Below are 14,403 nucleotides of genomic sequence, written 5' to 3'. Positions count from 1 at the left end.
ATGGAAAATGTACAACCAAATTTATTCTTTGTAAATTTTTTAGCAAAACAGAAATGGTAAGTCCTTTTTAACTGAGTACAATACATTAACAAAAAGAATTAGCAAATATTCCATTTGTTTGCTGAAAAAATTGCAAGCATTACTTTTTAATGTCAGGAGCAATACAAGGATGTCCACTTTCTCTACTCCTAATTAACCATAATAATTAGACAGTTACCAGTGCAAGCAAGCAAAGAACAAAGCTAGGTAGATGAAGGAATGGAAAGGAGCATTTATTATTTATATGATATGTTTATCTGCGGAGAATAGTCCATAAAATCTGTTTATAAATTAATAAGCTAAAGAGAGAATTTAGCAAGATTCAAAATAAAAAAAAAGTCAGTTGCCTTTCTATAATCTAGGAACAAAGAGTTAGCACAATGCTTAGTAAGATAAAATGAAAAATGACCATTTACAATAGCAAAAGTAGAAATAAATCATCTTTAAAATGTGTAAAATTTGTATGAAGAAAATTATAGAAGTTTGCTATAAGATATTAAAGAAATAAAACAAGTCCAAGGATTATACAGGTTAACAAGTTATATACTTAAATTGATAGACTAATTAAGACTCAATATAGTTTGTTTCATTGAATTTTACATTGAATTCAACACTTTGATTCCAAAATTTGCACTAAAAAAGACCAAGAATGACCAAAAGCATTCTAGAAAAAAGAGCAATGTGCACAAACTGGTATTTTCAGGTATTCAAAACTATACTATAAATATACTCTAAACTTAGACTGACTAACACAGGGAAGATTTGACATCCGCAAGATACATAGGAAAAAGGGACTGAAGAGAGTTTCTATATAGACCTAGATCATAGAAATACACTCATGTGTATATGGAAAACTAATTTGAGATGAAATAATAAATCCTGATCAAAACAATAGAATCTTAAATAAGTGACACTGTGACAACATACTAACAAAATAATGACATTTTGTTTGGGGAGTGGGGAGTATGAAAAATTATAACTTTCTTCTTTGCATTTTCTTTTAAAAAAACAAATTTCCTATGCATAAAAAATAAAAAGTGGTGATGAAAGTTAAAGAAGTGGAGTGCTTAAATAACTTGATGTCCAACAGAGCAATTCCTTCCTGCATGCAGGCTGTGCCTACCCTTACCCAGTGGAGTGCTGAGTCTCAGGAGCTGCTCTGAAGTCAGTAGCTTTAATGGGCTCTGAAAAGTATCTGTCTCTCCCTCTTGTGGCTTTTACCGTTCTGTTATCACTCTAAACACAGTTTCCTAAAAGTTTCCCCTACCCCTGCCTGCTGGACCAGTGCTCCTAGTGTGTAATGTGGTGGTTGTCTTTGTTTTATAGCAGTTTCACTCTAAGTATCTGGAGGAAGTCAGCCCAGTATCTGCACACTGACACCATCTTGCCTGCATTTCACGAAACTTTTTGTATTTATGTGTGTGTTTATCTTAGTGTAGGCACATGGTTCTGTTTTACTTAATTTTCCCTCAAAAAGTCTGTAAGTCTCACGACTGAAAATACTCCCACAAAGTGATTTTTAGAAACTGATATTTATGGTTTGGAAGACACTCCTGATTATAATAATCAGAAAAAAATTATTTTGAAGTGAATTCCAGGCATATATTTTTAAAGTTTCATATTCTGCTTTTCCTGTTTCACTCCTTATTGACTGTTAGTATTAAATAAATAACATCATTGTTTTTTATTTTGTGTCAAGTTACAGCAAACAACAAATTTTGTAAAAATAATTGAGCATTATTATATGAAATTAAACAAGAAAATAATGCTCTAAAATTCAGATGACCACTTTTTCTTTCATTTAAATTGCTTGTGGGAATTTATTGAAGTCTTTTAAGCTTCATCAAAAAAGCCTCATACCAGTTAATGATAGTTTGGAGGAGAAGAGGTTTTGCTATGTTTAAATTCCATTAAAGCATTGTGGGTTTTTACTTCCTAAGTGGACCTTTTAACTTCCGAAGTAAATCCTTTGAAGTCTAAGCTTATTTGCTTTCAGTCAAAATATGGTTTCAATGATTTGTAAAAAAAGTTTTTAAGACAACGTAATTTTTAAAAACATATACTTGTGAAATATTAACCTATCCTTAGTATGTAGCTGAATTTTATTTTTAAATTAAATTTTAAAGTATAATGCATAAGTTTAAATTTTCAATGAAATGGAATCAGCTAAACTGAGCATTAATTAATTGTATATATATATATCTTTTTATTTCTAGGAGAAACACTAAATAATATGAAAACAAATACTTCTTAACAACAATATGGTAAAAGAAAAAAAAATGAGTCATTTCAAACCTCATGATGTGGTTCTTTCCCAAATTTGCTAATAGATTTTGATAAAAGATGGACTCAATTCTAAACTTCATGCAAGAGAAAGTTTGCTTGGCCTGTATAGGGTTATTGATTGATTCACACTAGTTGAATCAATGATTATTGTGAGTTATGCATAAAATTAATGTTGACCCATTTATACCAATTTGTATTGATCATTTATATTCAAAATATTACAAAACCAATATATATTTTAAAGGATTACGTCCTTCTGGTTCACTTATTTGAAGTTTCAGGTTAGACATGTAGGATCGATCATTAACATTTATTTCCTTTTCTTATGAAAACCCATTAAAATATGAATTCAGAATATAGAAACCTCATTAGGACAAAATAAAACAAGAAGAAACCACAGCAGTGGTGATCATGGCTCTGCCCTTAGCTGATTTATGACAGTGCCTCAGGGGAAATGGTTGATATGAAGAATTATTTCCATGGTTCCTGGAATCTTATGTCATGGATGAATCAGGGATTGAGAGCTGAACATAGGAGATTTCGTAAAAGTCTATATTCAAATTGTTCATTCCTTTATCACTTCTTAAAACTGATAAAGGTAAATCAGAGTGGATCCCGCAAGATGGGGGTGATCTGATTAGTCTAGCCCAGGTCACAAAGCTCAACCTAAATCAGCCTGCACTTAGGAAGAAACTTATTGTCAAGAACATCTAAAAAACACCAGTCATCACCCTCCAGTTCAGCGTTGGCTTGCTTACCTTACCCTAGAAGATAGGACTGTCTATCCTGATAAGGAAATCCTTGATCTTAGGAAGAATTCACCAAAGTTTGTGAGGGGTTATACTTTCCTAATCCCTCAGTTGTTTGTCCTTGATTTAAAAAAAGTCAAAACTTGTTACTAAATAGTTTTAGTTTTGTCATTTGACAGTTTTGGAGACAAGATGGGACCCAAAGACAACTGCTCAAGATTACAGGATGGCACCCAGAAACAGGAGTCATTTCAGTTTGCTGCCTCTTCAGCTGTTCTCCAGGACCTCAGGTAAGTTTTATTCTGATCAAAGTCTACTTGTGTTGTGTTTTGAGCTTTTCAAAGTACTTTGTCCTGATACTTCAAGGTGGAAAATTGGGCTGTGGGGAACTCCCAATTTTTTGTGGTGAGACTTAATGGGTCACCATATTTGTGGTTGTAGCTGAACTTACCTGCAAGGTAGTGCCTTCAGAAGGTCTTAACAGGTTTGGGGAACAGCTGGAAACATTAAGTCTGGTTGAATTAGGAAGGATTGTTTCAACCAGGGGAAATATATGTTCCCATCTTCCTCCCTGCAAAATCTGAAATCTCAAGATGACAACTGCTTATTGTCACAGCATAATCTGCTAAGGGACTTTGGAAATCAGATAGGACAGAAATTTGATCCAAAGTGTTTCAAAATCTAAATACTAACAAGTTGGACTATTAAAAGCCATTGGAGTATCTACCACTATGGAAATTTTTAAAAAAACTTGAAAAAAAAAAAAAAAAATAAAGAATAGATACATTGCTAATAGGAATCATGAGTCCATAGCTACAATATTAGTGGGTGCAGGTCAAGATCTTACAACTTCTTAGTGTGCTTGACCCCTAGCAATTAAGACTCCTGTGCTAGGATAAATTGCTCACAGTGAGTTAGAATCACACTATTTCTTTGACCAACCTCAAGAAAATGTGCATATAGTGAGGTATACTATAAAACATTACAAAGTCCTAAGTCCAGTCACATATCCCCCACAGGTATTAGTTTGGCTTGGAGAAACTCACATATTAACTAAAAATACAGTATCCTCAAGTTTTGAAGAATTGATTACACCTCTTCTGGCATACCTGCATTTAAAAATACTTTATTGCTAAAAAATTTTAACCATCATCTGAGCCTTCAGCAACTGGTGGAGGGTTACAAAATAACATTAAAGATCACTGATCATGGATCACCATAACAAATAGGAATAATACTGAAAAAAATGAAATGAGAATTACTAAGGTGTAAGACAGGGACTTGAAACGAGCTTCACAATTGGAAAAAAAAAAGGTACAATAGACCTGCTCCATGCAGGGTTGCCACAACCTTAATTCCCCCCCAAAAATAGACAGTGTCTGCAAAGTACATTAATATAAGGTATGCTTGTACACTTAAAATAAATACTCTATCCAAAGATATGTGAGAGAAAAAGGGAGAGGGGAATAAAATGAAAATAATTAATGGATTGATTTAAAAAATGGATTTTATTTCATAACTTCAGGTAAGAAAATGAATATGACATATAAGGAAGAGAGAAACAAGAGTTCTGATTTACTTAATCACTTCTCTCTTAGGAGAAGTGATAGCTGATATTGATATTTGAGGCATATCAAAATTTAACTGATGGTAATTACTCTTAATCATAAACCATCTGAATAACAAAGATCCTATTTGCTAGTTAATTGTTAGACTTTTGCATATATATAGTAGAATATGGTTAAAGGTTCTCTTGAAATTTGTAAGATTTGGTATTAGAATTTTAAAAATTACTGGTTTTATAAATATTTATGCTATTCTGGGGGATATTGCATTACGTTAGCTATTGCAAAAACTTGAAATACTTGCTATGGAAACCTGTGCCCAGAAATTTTAAAAGTTAGGTACTTTACTATTTCAGTCTACCATGGCTCTTCAGTGTTGAAACCTTGTTATGTTTTGTTTCTAAGAGATTTTGTGAAATTATACTTTCCCAGGAATTTCTACTTCCTCAGATTTCACTATGTATATGCATACAATATACCCTGAATTGAGAATTTTATTTGTGTTTTCAAATCAGTCATAGCATTCCTAATTGCTTATAGTGATTTAATTATACTTGCAAAGACTTTATTTGTATTATATCCCCTAAAGAAATATTCCCTGAACTGTTTAATTTATTCTGCTGTTTTTTTTCTATTTCTATTATAATTTTTTTAAGTTTGCCTTCATTTTTTTCTTTCAATTCTTTTTTTTTCCTGAATGTTTGATTTTATTCTTTATCTTGAGTGAGATGACCAATTATGTCTCTTGTTACCTCCCCCCTTCTCTTTCTAGTTTCATATATGTATGTAGTTTATTAGATTTTTATTTTTAATTTCTTAGAAAATTTGAGGCTGTTTTCTCTTTTAGAATTTACTTCTCAGACTGAAGGTTTAGGTCAAATGTTGTATTATATACACAATAATTATTTAAAGAAGGCATTTAAGTGCTCATGTTACAGATTTTCATTGTCTTTTAATATGTTACTGGTGAGTTGTGTTTTTTTTTTATATATTCCATAGTATTAATATCACCATGCCATCTTTGCAAATACTGGAATTTCTATTTCCTTAGAGATCTATTTCCAATATTAGATAAAAATGATCATCCACTACTGAATTTTGTTTAGAAATCTTTGACCAGTATGATTTTTGTTTTCTCCAGTTACATGTATATATAGTTCAGGTCACTTCGATATTTCCCATGGCCATTGCAACATTTCTGGCAACCTTTCACTATTAATTTTACCTCCTTGTGTCTTTCCTCCATATTCTATGTGAGGTTCAGTTTTCTGATTTTATTTTCTGTATCATTTATTCATTTCATAGGATCTCTAAATTTATTGTTATATTTCTTTGGAAGTTTTACTTACTTTCCAAAATGTTTTCCAGACCTAATCTTTTCATGCATTTTAATTAATTTCCTTTCCTTTTCAGTGTGTTTCTTTATCTTATTCTTCATCATAATCTTTTCTTTAACACATTATGAGAATTCTAAAATGTATACTTTTCTTATATTGATTCCAATTTCCCTTTTATTTCATGTACAAATTTTCTCATGTAAATCTTTGTAGTTGGGCCTGTGTGGTTTGATATAGAGGCTGATACCAGCTATTGATGATAGTAGCAGAGTTAATCAGAACCCTTTGACCTGTGGCACCACTCAGGAATTTAAATGTGAGTGTGGGAAATACTTTTGGGTTGGTATTGGGAAAGAAAGAGGAGAAATTAGGAGAGGGATATGAGTTATATTACTGTTAGGAAACTAGAATAAAGATTAGGAAATAATGTTTATAGTGCCCCTAGAGATACTGCCATAAATCCACTACATTCTTTCTATTCCAATTTCCTTCAGGAGTGGCTGCTGTAATGACAACTAAGTATCCATGAAATGTCTTCTCATATATTATTCTATACAAATTTTTACAATGAATATTTCTACACTTTATTAGCTGACTCAGTTACAATTATTATCTGCTTTTTGTATTATGCTTAGGAGACACTCGTAGACCCATACCGAAGAATAATAGTTATTTATTTTTGCCTTTTTCACACTTTCAGGCTTTATATCTTTATATTTCTTTAGCCATTTGCTAGAAAAGGCTTCATCTTTTTTCAGATTGCAATAACTCACAATTACCACAATCCCTTATTTTAATACCTAAGAATTTACCCACATTGCAAATTGTTACTAATACTAAACGGTTTCTTGAAAAGTAGTTGAACTTAATATAAGATTGAGAAAAGGATTTGAGCATTATATTTTACCTGAGACTCTTATACTGACATGGTACAATTCTAAGGTCACAGTGCTAAAAATAAATACTTTCTGCTTGATTAAATATAACTTTTAATGGTAGTGTCATTCATACAATATCTGTAATCAGAAGCCTATCTCAGGTTTATACAAATGTGCTCTAAACATGCAGCTTTAACCTCTGCTGATTCAAGGACTCTGTCATTATCCCATATTCCAGGGTGAGGTGATTTGTAATTACTGCATATCCTGGTGTTTAATTTCATGTGATAAGCTTGAAACTAATAGATGAATGACCCTGGTTGTTTCTAAGAACAAAATAAGAACAAAATAATTTGAATAGAATGTCAGAAAAAGAAAGGAACACTTAAGAAATGACAAAGGAGAATTTCACACAGCCAAACTCAACCTGCAACAAAACGAAGCAAAAACCTCTCTTACTTTCCAAAACCCATAAAACATAGAGTGAAATTTAAGAAGACAACCATTTTGCTGTTGGTTTGTACACAGTCATTTTTAAAATATCACAGAATGTGGATGAATATATCACTCAAAATATAATGGGACAGGCATATGCTATGTATGAAAGGTCTAATTTATTTTATTTTTTATAGTCATGAGGTGTCAGAGAAATATTCAAAAGGGCATTCAGAATCTAACTGAATTATAGCTATTCCTAAACCTCTTTTAGAAAACGGTGTTTTAAAGAAGTTATTCCTTTCCTTTTTCTAATTGTATACACACACACACACACACTTAAAGATAAAGGAGCTGGTGTTCCGTGGACTTCAGGTGAGATAACAGTCAGATGTAACAGTAGTGTGGGGCTCAGGAAACCCCTTCCTTTGTTCACTGTTACATTTGTGAAGTAAAGGTGGTTACTATTGAATAAGACAGGCAAAATGCCAGCTGTTTAAAGAAATGCATATTCTATTCAAGCATATTTGATATTCCCTTGCTGTTCATTCATTTGACTGCAAAAAGTGGTTTTTGCTAACTCCATTTTGCTGCTCATGGGAAAGCTGAAAAATCAATAGCTGCAGGTTGATGAAACCTAAATCCATTTGATTCCTTTTCACCATTGCCATTATGCAGACAGTCAAGTGTGATGTAGTTAGTTCATGCGGTACTTATTACTCTCAAGTACAGCTTCTCATCAGAGAAAAATTAGACCAGATGAGAAGTAATCAAGAAATTCTGGAGAGATTACAAAGTTCTTCCTTTTAACTGCTTCCTTTTTTTTTCTGTGTCTTTGGTTCTCTGTCTTCTGCAAGAAAGAAAGTTAACCTTTCTATCACAGATCTCCAGAAAGTAACACAGAACTTTTTTTTTTTTTTTTTTTAATAGAGGCATTTTTTTTATTTATTTTTATTTGTTTGTTTGTTTTTGTTTATACATGCACTGGGTACAGTCAGAACACAGAACTTTTTTATGTCACTATTTTCTTTAATGTTTTTATTTAGAAATAGCAATATTCACAACAATAAAGAAAAGTGACTAAATAAATACGAGTATGAGAAATTTCCCCCCTTACTGGAGTCATCATTCTGAAAGAAATGAACAAATAAAAACCTGCTTGAACTGGTATTTTCAGTTCAAGTGATAAAAGACTGCTTGAAAATATGTTCATTTTTATTGAATAGATGATTTGATAAGTAATGTAAAGTGGTCATTTAATTCAGAATGTGTAGGGTGGAATTTAACACTGGGCTGCTTTGGCTCAAATCACATGTCTGTTCATTGTTAGTTGATTAATCATGGACACGTTGTCCTCTGTAACTGCCAATTTTGTCACCTGCTTAAGGGAATCATAATAACATCAACCTCAAAGTTTTAATGCAAGAATTCACTTGTGTGGTTTTGCAGAAACCAGATGGTTTGCAACAAATGATAAGGCATAAATTTAACCAATTTTTAGTCACAATCACATTTGTACTTCTAAATGAGGGACTTTTACGTAAATATATCAAGACAGCCTTAGACATTTGATATGCTGCTATCAATATGATGAATATATTCTTTGCACTTAGCATAAGTTTCATAGATTTTAAAACTGTCTGCCATGTGCAAAAAGAACACAAAGACACCCACCCTGTCTAACCCTGAGGCTAGATTAACTTTGCTTTTCTCTGTTCAAAAATAATCTTCAGTACCTTGACTATTTGGATATTATGCAGGACATCATGCTGGCTTGCTAATTGAATCGTATACCCATGAAAAATGGGTATATTTTTAGTATATGTGGATGTGTCATATTAAGATATATGGATAACTGTGGGGGGTAAACTCTACAAAGGTCAGAGACATTTTATATTAATGAAAAATTTTAATTTTATTAGCTAGGGTATTTGACACATATTGGGGGTAGAATGGAGTGTGCCCCATGTCACTGGACTGACTCTTGGCACTTCTGTGCCTAGTAATACTGGTGAATAGCAATTGTGGTCCATAGTCTAGCAAAGATAAGTCAACAAAAAGCTCAAAACTACAGGATTCATATTTTTTTTAGAGATTTATTCATTTATTTATACAAGAACTGGGTTACAGGCCAGAGGTGTGGGGGGTGAGAGGATTCACCAGAGACAGAGTGGGGAGCAGAACAGGCAGATTGACAGAATACACTGCTAAGGGGAGCAGCAGGCGAGACGAGAGGTCTGCTGCGTCATGTGGGTAGCTCCCTGGCTGCCTGGGATCCAACCAGCATTGCAGAGGCTGCAGACAGCTTCACAGCGCTGCGCTCAACTGCCTGCACCACTGGGGAGGCCCTGAAATACAGGATTCTTTAAGCAAGAAACAAACTACCAAGCAAACAATTCAGTCAGTTGAATTGCTGTCCCAGGCTGAAAAAAAATATATAGAATGGAAGATGGAAATGATGAAGATGGTGGTGAGTATAGTTTTTTTCAGGGACCATAGTATGTTGTACTATATTCAGAGGGTGATTTTCCATCAATTTCAGTGACAGAAAAGATGGAAATGGTATATGCGATGGACTCATCTTCTGAGACCTTGAGTTGAGGATGGTTCTGCATGGGATGTGAGACACCAGATGCTGATCAATAAGCAGAGAGTAAACATTATAAATTGATCTAATTTACATATATAATGGATTATGGAAGATTGCATGTGAAAAAGTCATGATGCCCAAAGCTCTTTATCTGTTTCAAAGCTTCCCCAGGGATGAAGACAAAAATGAGAGTTAAACCAACATGCTCACTAGCACAGTAGGTCCTCCGATAATGTCATTTCATTCAGCATAGTCTCCTTATAAAATTGATGAGGAAAAAAAATTGAGCAGTGGCCACTATCTGTGTGGAGTTTGCTCTCACCATGTCTGCATGGGTTTTCTCTGGGAACTTGTCTCCTCCCACATCCCAAAGTCATGCAAGTGATGTTCATTGGTGTGTGCCAATGAACTCAGAGTGTGCTGTCCAGGTTTGGTTCTTCTCTTGTGCTCTGAACTGCCAGCATCAGTGCTGGCCGACTGTGACCCTACATAGAATTAAACATGTTGGGTATGAATGCATGAATGAGCACAGATGATTGCTTCATACTAGAATTGCTTTGGGACTGCATTAAGAAATTTGATGATATCTTTGTTACCAGTAATAGAGACTCATGGTTATATCAATTAGTCTGTGGTAAAATTGGTTTCATAGTACTTCATTTAGTTAAAACTTGCAGTTTCCAAGAATGTATCGACTACTCTAAGTAAGGACTTACTATAATAAGAAAATATAGAGCAGTTAGTGATCTTGAAAGCATCCCTTAACCAATACAGTGATCAGAGTGATAATAAACCTCAATGGATACCTCCAGGAGCTTCTGGACATTCTTTGAATATCTCAGTTGGAAAGTGAACTTCAGTCATCCACAGCAATGTGAATTATTTCACAAGGATTGGCTTTTCCTCTTTCCCTCAGTTTTCCACATTTTTAACGTTTGCTCACTGAAATTAACAACTAAAAACCTACATTAAATCTAGATGATATTCTCAGGTTCTGTTTTAAGGGTTTCCTTGTCTAAGAAAACCTCTAAAGCAATCTAATTTCTGCACAATCATAAGATAATACATACATTTTGATAGTTACGCTACAAGCTCAATCTATGAATAAAAGCAGTTCTTTCAACCATGAAATCCACTGTATCTCATTACTTTTTCACATGATAATCTTCCATAATCCATTATATGTGTAAATAAAATTCATTTATGTTTACTCCCTGCTTATTGATCAGCATTATACATTTTAAAATAAGTTTCTTCCTTGCTAGCTATTCCCATTCAAACCATCAGTATCCTCAGTCTTAAAACTCTAAGTCTCTATAAGATTTTATAGGACTGTATTGTATCATAAATGAATTCAGAAAAAAACAGACAAAGGCTCAGTACTTACATATGTAGCTCAGGAATAATGTGGGAATTAGATAAGGGAATCCAAATGTTTCACTGTTTGAATAATATATTTGTAATGATAATTAAATTTAGTAGGATTAGACACATAGAGAATGTTAAACTCATGCACAAATTGACTTAAGCTATCTTTTTTAGTATATTGTTATTGGCACCACTCTTATTATATTGTGAATTTCTGTGGCATGTATTCATTAGTGTCTTTTATTACATTTTGGGAAGGCAGAAATGCAATTTATATCTATTTGCTTTCCATACTTCTTAGGGAATTTGATTGAATATAAAAAGTACTTTTGAGTTCCTGTATGAAGGTACTGGTAATTGAGATACATATCTGTACAATTCACTTGTTAAAATATCTAAAACTTTTAAATAATTTACTATAAATTACATAAACTCCCAGTTCTTACCAACTTCATAGAGTCTAGAAATATTTCTTTCTTTTTTTAAAGATTTATTTTTTTATGCATACAAGAGCTGGGGTACAGGCCAGAGTTGTGAGGGGTGAAAGGATTCACCAGAGACAGAGTGGGGAACAGAACAGGCAGACTGACTGAAATACACTGCTGAGGGGAGCAGCGGGTGAGACAGGAGAGGTCTGCTGTGCCATGTGGGTAGCTCCCTGGTGGGGTACAGAACTTGTGTTGCAGAGGCTGCTGACAGCTTCATAGATTGTGTCTTAACCCTTGCACCACCAGGGAGGCCCCTAGAAGTATTTCTGAATACACATGCACTTCTTGATTTTCTTTACTACACTATGCACATGAAGGAAAGACATGGACAATCAGAAAGGATGGGTGGGAAGTTTTCGCATTTGATTTTGTGATATTTTATACCAAGCATTTTCCCCTCAAAGACTCTCTGTGTAGTAAATTGTTTTTTTTTTCCCCCTAAGTTGATGAAATATATTAGGAATTGGAGAGGTCAGACAAATTTTCCTACATTGCATAACTAATAAGTGGTGGAATCAATTGCAAATCCTTTTCATTTTAAATCTTAATATTTTCATGATTATCCTTTTTTTGAATGGAACATATTTGGCTTTTGCTTCAACGAATTACCTGTTTAAGATTTAAGTACATAATTATTTGTGAATTGGCATCTTGGATTATATTATGTTATATAATATGTTAATCTAACATATTACATGTTACCTATTATCTAATAAATTATATTTCTCATTAAAGATAATTATCATATTATGTTAGCACGTTTTGGCTTGTCTCACTTTTTCTAGACTATGTTCTTTGAGGGAAAGGACTTCATAAATTTGATTATAATGGAATGCATGAAAGATTCATACTTATTGTTTAGTAATAAAGGCATATGTTCATACTTGTCAGAATTCTATATTATATGCTGAATTTGTTTCCTTAATATTAGTATGTACATTAGCTAAGTATATTGCTTTTACAGATATTACCATTTACATATTTGATGAGTTACTTTAAAAAAGTAAAAATTTCAAAATAATTACTTTGGCTTTGAATACAGAAATGGCCAAGAATTTTGAAGAGATGTAAGAAGAAAGGAATAAATTGCAAAAGACAGAAGGTTAAAACTATGAGAAGAAAAATAAGATGCTGAACCTATGTGATAAACTATACCAGTGAATGTAAAGAACTTTATTTATTTTTTAAATTTTATTTTATATATTTTACATCATTTTTCATTTTTGCACAATATGCATTTTCGTCTTAGTTATAGTCCCCATACAATTCCCACCACCTTTATTTTGACCCTTATCCCTTCACTCCCTTGATGCCTCTCTGGTTTATAGTTACATGTTGATTTTGATTTTTACTTCATTGTAATTAGTCTTTTTCCTGGTCCCTTAATTAGGTTTTCTAAATTCCTGCTATGAGTGAGACCATCTGGTATTTTTCTTTTTCTTTCTGGCTTATTTCGCTGAGCATGATTGCTTCCAGCTCCATCCATGTCGCTGCAAATTGCATGAGTTTATCTTTTTGATTGCTGAGTAATATTCCATTGTGTATATGCACCACATCTTCCTGATCCAGTCATCTATTTTTGGGCATTTGGGTTGTTTCCATAGCTTACCTATTGTAAATTGTGCTGCTATAAACATAGGGGTGCAGGTGCCCTTATGAATTAATGTAAAGAACTTTAAAATGAGGTTTGGTTAAGTTTCATTTTACCTGGTAATTGTTATGGTCCAAAGACATGGCTTTATATGAAATTCTACAGACTATTTTATTCCAAATGCAGAGATAACTGAAAGGCCGATAGATACATAAAAGTAACCTTTTGCCTTTGGTTCCTCTACAATGAAATAATATGTTACTATCAGCAGGAAAATACTTGGAAACTCCTGAGGCCTCTACACTTCTTGTTAATTATTTCTATTTGCCAGAAATTTATTATTAAGAAGTTCTTCCAAAAGTCTACTACTAGATTGTTTCTGTTCTGCTTTCTTTTTTTCTTTTTTCTTTTTTAAGATTTATTTATTTATACAAGAACTGGCATACAGGCCAGAAGCATGGAAGGGTGAGAGTGGGGAACAGAACAGGCAGACTAACTGAAATACACTGCTGAGGGGAGCAGTGGGAGAGACAGGAGAGGTCAGCTGTGCCATGTGGGTATCTCCCTTGCCCCCTGGGAAATGGAAACAAACCAGTGTGACAGAGGCTGCAGACAGCTTCACAGCGCTGCGCTCAACTGCTCTGCCCCCTGGGAGGCCCTATGTTTTGTTTTCTATTAATTGATGTCTAGTCCTTGATCTGTATTACAACTTTTTTTTTTTAAGATTTATTTATTTGTTTATATAAGTACTAGGTACAGTCAGAAGCACGGGAGGGTGAGAGAATCCACCAGAGCCAGAACGGAATACAGAACAGGCAGACTGACGAAATACACTGCTGAGGGGAGCAGTGGGTGCGGGAGGAGAGGTCTTTTGTGCCATGTGGGACTCCTGCCAATGGCTGGGGATCGAACCAGCACTGCAGAGGCTGCAGGCAGCTTCACAGTGCAACGCTCAACTGCTGTGCCACCAGGGGAGGCCCTGTATTACAACTTATTAAAGTATATAGCATTTAATTTTTTATCATTCAATATCCCACTAACTGACTTATAAAGAGTATCAGTAACTTATTCCTTTTA

At 33.7% G+C, this 14,403-nt stretch overlaps 1 protein-coding gene and 1 long non-coding RNA gene across 2 annotated transcripts in view; one reads left to right on the top strand and one right to left on the bottom strand.

The window, feature by feature from the left end:
• Positions 1-14,403, top strand: part of LOC129145654 (uncharacterized) — a 92,434-nt gene that overhangs the window by 11,475 nt on the left and 66,556 nt on the right. Inside the window, exon 3 of the long non-coding RNA XR_008551542.1 lies at positions 3,254-3,364. This is a non-coding gene — a long non-coding RNA (uncharacterized LOC129145654). The remainder of the gene's footprint in view (positions 1-3,253; positions 3,365-14,403) is intronic.
• NDST4 (N-deacetylase and N-sulfotransferase 4) overlaps positions 1-14,403 on the bottom strand; it is a 309,699-nt gene that overhangs the window by 272,119 nt on the left and 23,177 nt on the right. The window lies entirely within an intron of this gene.

Source organism: Talpa occidentalis, unplaced genomic scaffold, assembly GCF_014898055.3.
Source record: "Talpa occidentalis isolate TD23 unplaced genomic scaffold, MPIMG_talOcc4v2.1 talOcc4.13, whole genome shotgun sequence".
NCBI classification, from domain to species: Eukaryota; Metazoa; Chordata; class Mammalia; order Eulipotyphla; family Talpidae; genus Talpa; species Talpa occidentalis.
The sequence above is the reverse complement of the archived record's forward strand: the minus strand, read 5'-3'. Positions and strand labels throughout refer to the sequence as shown.